The following is a 5,229-nucleotide window of genomic DNA, read 5'->3' as shown; positions in this document are numbered from 1 at the left end:
AAGAGAAGGGCTGTAAATATTACCTAGACTTGTTGCGATACTGGAGCAGGGGTAAAGACGTATCACCATCTTTCTCACAGCACTGCGAAATCATAAAATGCAGCTGTTTGCAGGCTCATATTCCTTTGCGCATTATACTCGAACACCAAACTAGAGAAGCTTCAAGTTGCACTGATCTTGTCCTGAAGTGGACTTTAGGTCACATATGACATATAATGACACAAAGAACCAGATTTACGGAACAATAATAGTATTACCCCAAAACAGTATTTTGTGATGCGGCTACGAACAGATGTTAGAGCCTTTACACTTCGATCGTTGGACCAAACAGGTCTTTCAGCTGCACCCGAGAGATGACGCTCTAAATAATTTCCTTCAGAATCGAAAGTTCAGATCTATTCACTATTTTGGGCGCGTGCTTCGGCCAGAGCTTACCTCTTGAGTCTCTTGAATGAACTTTATGAGTGAGGGAATCTCGGACATGTTCATGGTAACATGACCTTAGGATGACTTCGAAGTAATTCAGATGTGTGCTACTAAGTGAGAACTTCACAGAGAACGTTACACATGTCGTCCAACGGTCAGATCAGTGTGCAAGAGAAATGGTTCATTGTCAGAAGAGATTAGGCTATATATTCTGGTTTTCCTGTAGACACAGTTGTGCTGTGGTACGGTTAACAGCGCCTCACACAGGGTGACTGAAATGGCGCTTCAGCTGGAAACGTGCTCCGAAGTTGAAGTACGCGGGACAGAACGATTCTTGTGGCAAAAAGATTAAGGTGCATTCAGACTCAGCGCGAAGTTCTGAGAGTATATGGACTTAATGCGATGTCGCGTCCAGTCGTAAAGAAACGGTGCCAACAATTTGAACAAGAGTGCACAGGCGAGGGTGGTGTTAGTCGGGAAGTCCATTCCCTGCACCGTGCGATTACCTCTCAGTAAGCTGCAAGAACATCTGGGGGCATTGAGATTTTCCAGTGATGAGGTCGTTTACACAGCTATTCTCGAACAGCTCCGTGACCAGGGAGCAGACTTCTATGGTCGAGGAACTGAACGATTGGCAGAACAATCAGTTACATTTTTCTGGGTTCGTGACCTCATTGTCAATATGTAAGACTACCGACGTTTCCGTCATGTCGATCACGACGGTAGTTTTACATATTGATAATGCGGTCACAAACCTGGAAAAAATTTATTGACTGTGACGAAGGCCGCGGATGAAATATGTACCAAATCTTGGAACAGCCTTTATAATCAACAAACAAATCTTGAACTCAATAGTTGGCTTTGATTCTCAATCAGAAAGAATCTCAAGTCTTACATTCACAAGCACAAACAAAATCTACACAATTATCAATGCACATGCCCCTATAAACGAGGATGACAGGAAAAACAAAGAAAAAGTGGAGGCCTTTTGGAATCATCTAGATGACATTATTCAGAAAATTCCAGATAAAAACATCATCATTCTTCTTGGAGATTTTAATGCACAGATTGGTAAAGAAAAAAGATATAAGAAAATAGTTGGAAACTATCCTGCACACAAGAGAACAAACAGAAATGGTGTGACACTAATAGAACTTTGCCAAGCACACAATTTAATTCTTAAATTCACAGCTTTCAAGAAACTACCACGAGGACAAAAGACATGGGTATCCCCAAATCCTAGCCTTGGGGAATTTCAACTTGATCATGTGGCAATCAAGAAGATTTCTAGCAAAGAAATCATGAATGTTAGGGTACTCCGGGGTGCAAACTTGGATTCAGACCACTACCTTTCTAAAATTAACTTCAAAGTCATCCCAAACAGGAAACGCAGCATGAAACAAATTAAGGGCCGGAAGTATAGCACAGGAATGATATTAAAATCAGATGAATTCACAAAAACAACAGAAACCATTCAGACACAAAGTTGGGGGGATATCAAGGAAAACTTCATTACTACAGCTGAACGGATAGCACCTAACAAAAAAAGTAAAAAACATGCCTGGTGGTCGCTGGAATGTGATGCCCTCATTGAAACAAGAAAACAGTCATGGCAAAATTGGCAATCACAGAAAACAGAAGAAAGTAGACTGAATTTCATTACGATTAGAAAACTGGTAGATAAAAATATAAAAAGGATTAAGAAGACACATGAAAACAAAACTCTCCTCCAAATTGATGAAGAATTTGCTAAAAACAACACAAGAAGCTTTTACAGAACTTTCAAACAAAGGTTATCAAGATACAAAGCACCCACCCTCCAATTTCGAGATGTAAATGGGACCATCGCTCACAACAACACGGAAAACTGCTAAATACTAGCATGCTACTTTGAGAAACTCTTGAATTGTGAACCCATCCTTGAAAAATTTGAATCCATCACAAACAACCGTGAGAAGCCGGATTCAGAACCACCGACGACTGAAGAACTACAGAAGGTCATTTCAGAACTTAAAAACAACAAGGCGTCCGGAGAAAATCAAATAGCGGTCGAACTACGGAAAAAGGCTGACAAAAATGCAGTTACATCCCTAAAGTGTGTTTTCGATCAAATCTGGAAAGAAGAAGAGATCCCCACAGAATGGAGAACAGCTCTCATCCACCCTATCCACAAGAAAGGTTTGAAGACAGACCCCAACAATTACAGAGGAATATCACTGCTGAATATAACGTACAGGATTCTTTCTATAGTCCTTTTGAAGAGGGCAGAGCCGCAATTGGATCCGCAAATCGGGGAATACCTGGGAGGTTTTAGAAAGGGTATATCATGTTCGGAACAAATACTAAACCTCAAAAACATTATGGCATACCAAAAATCAAGGGCAAAGACATACGTACGCTCCTTCATTGATTTCAAAAAAGCATATGATTCGATTCATAGAGAATCTCTGTTATCAGCCCTGGAAGAAATGGGTTTGGATAAGAAAACAACTAATATTATAAAAGCGACCCTTACAAATACATTTTCGAAAGTTAAATTTATGGGCGAACTATCGGAACCCTTTGAAATAAAAACGGGAGTGCGACAGGGCGATGGGCTCTCGCCGTTGCTGTTCAATTGTGCGCTTGAGAAAGTAGTCAGAGAATGGAACACAAATACTAAGAGTGGTATAAGACTCGGTTGCAAAATGAAGAACCTTAAAGTAAATTGCATTGCTTTTGCAGATGATATGGCCCTGTTTGCTGAAACAATGGAAGAAGCACGGGAGCAAATCCTTGAACTAAAGAAACAAGCAGCTAAAATTGGTCTTCACATCTCCTTTGAAAAAACTAAGATATTGACAAACATCAAGCACTCATGTAAATACCTCAAAGTTCAAGAACAGAAGACTGAAATACTAAAAGAATTCGAATGTCTCGGAGAATGGATTAGTTGGAATGCTGGGGAAAGCAAAGCAATGGAATCCAGAAAAAATAAACTTGAATTCGCCTTCCAACTAACAAAAAATACATACAGCAAAAAATCCCTTTCATGGGGGTCCAAAATTACACATTACAAGACAGTGATTAAGCCAGAAGCACTGCAGCAGAAACACTTAACATGAATTTCAAAGGCCAAATGGAGAAACTTGAGCTAAAGGAAAGAAAAATTTTAAGAAAAATCATTGGGCCAAAATTTCAAGACAATAATATTATATACATCAAAAATGAAACTCTCTACAAGAAAATCGAAAAACTTTCAGATTCTATGCGAAAAAGGAGAATAAATTTTTGTGGTCATCTTCTCAGAATGAATTCCAACAGATTAACTAAACAAATCTTTGACTTCTTCCCTAACCGAAAAACGAAGCCCAACTGGCTTAAAGAAACTGAGAAAGACCTAGTGGAATTAAAGATTTCAGAAAATTCACTTATTGATCGAACTGCTAAATTAATTACTAAAGATGAAAACATAAGGTTCCAAGACAAATCCACACAAAAGTCCAAACCCTTCATCTCGGAAGAAGAGAGGAGAAGAAGATCAGAAAGAATGAAGAAATACTGGGCCCTAAGAAAAGAACAACGCACAAAGAAATGATTGATCCAGCGTACCCCAAAGAGGTTGAAACGAAAGAAGAAAGAAGGCCGCGGAAGCCTACGTTTAGATTGGGAGAACTTCCCGACAGTAAATTACTAAAACTGAAACTAAACTCTTCCCTAACAGGTCATGAAGGCCCAACGGTACTGACCGACTGCGATGTCATCCTCAGCTCATAGGTGTCATTGGATGCGGATACGGAGGGGCATGTGGTCAGCACACCGCTCTCCCGGCGGTATGTCAGTTTCCGAGGCCGGAGCTGCTACTTTTCAATCAAGTAGCTCCTCACATAAAAAGTTCTCGGTTTACTTGCCGCGTCAACTTTGGATAACATCCCAAGCTTTCGATGACTACCTCCGTCATCTTCGTCAGGGGTAATCAAGTAGCTCCTCAGTTTGCCTCACAAGGGCTGAGTGCACCCCATTTGCCAACAGCGCTTGGCAGACCGGATGGTCACCCATCCAAGTACTAGCCCAGCCCGACAGTGCTTAACATCGATGATCTGACGGGAACTGGTGTTACCCCTGCGGCAAGGCCGTTGGCCGTAAATTACTATATCTGACATAATAATGTGACACTTACTTTTTAAATCCCGTTGTTGATTTATTTCACGTCTGTTAGAGCAGCACCAGAGTGTGCCAGGAATACTCGGTGAGCTTGTGGAATTCCTTAGAAAGCAGAACTCAGTTCTTTTCGTGAAACGCTAGTGCGCATTTGCTACAGAGTGTCAAAGGATCCTATTGCCTCCAACGTATATCTAGCGTAAGAGACGTAAGGGCAGAATAAGAAAAATTTACTGCCGGAAAAAAATAGTACATCCATTTAGAGGTTTCCGATTCACTCAAGATTTATTGTTGCAACAGTGCATGTGGAGTACATGAAATGATTCCATTTACAGATGAAGATCACAAGCGGTTCTGAGGAAAATGACTTATTGATACATAACCAACACGGATTGAATAAATATTGTTCTTGTGCAACACAGCTAGCTCTTTATTCCCGTGAAGTAATGAGTACTGTCGACAAGGGATCTCAGATTGATTCCGTATTCCTAGATTTCCAGAAGGCTTTTGATACCGTTCCTCACAAACGACTGTTAATCAAATTGCTTCATATGGAGTATCGCCTCATTTGTGTGACTGGATTCGTGATTTCCTCTCAGAGAGTCACAGTTCGTAGTGATAGACGGTAAATCATCGAGTAGAACAGAAGTGATATCTGGCGTT

General features: G+C 40.6%; 1 pseudogene; it reads right to left on the bottom strand.

Moving 5' to 3' along the window:
- Window positions 1-4,428: 4,428 nt before the first annotated feature.
- LOC126485646 (5S ribosomal RNA) lies at window positions 4,429-4,546 on the bottom strand (annotated as a pseudogene).
- Window positions 4,547-5,229: the final 683 nt, after the last annotated feature.

The sequence above is a fragment of the Schistocerca serialis genome, chromosome 6 (genome assembly GCF_023864345.2).
Source record: "Schistocerca serialis cubense isolate TAMUIC-IGC-003099 chromosome 6, iqSchSeri2.2, whole genome shotgun sequence".
Taxonomy (NCBI): Eukaryota; Metazoa; Arthropoda; class Insecta; order Orthoptera; family Acrididae; genus Schistocerca; species Schistocerca serialis.
The sequence above is the reverse complement of the archived record's forward strand: the minus strand, read 5'-3'. Positions and strand labels throughout refer to the sequence as shown.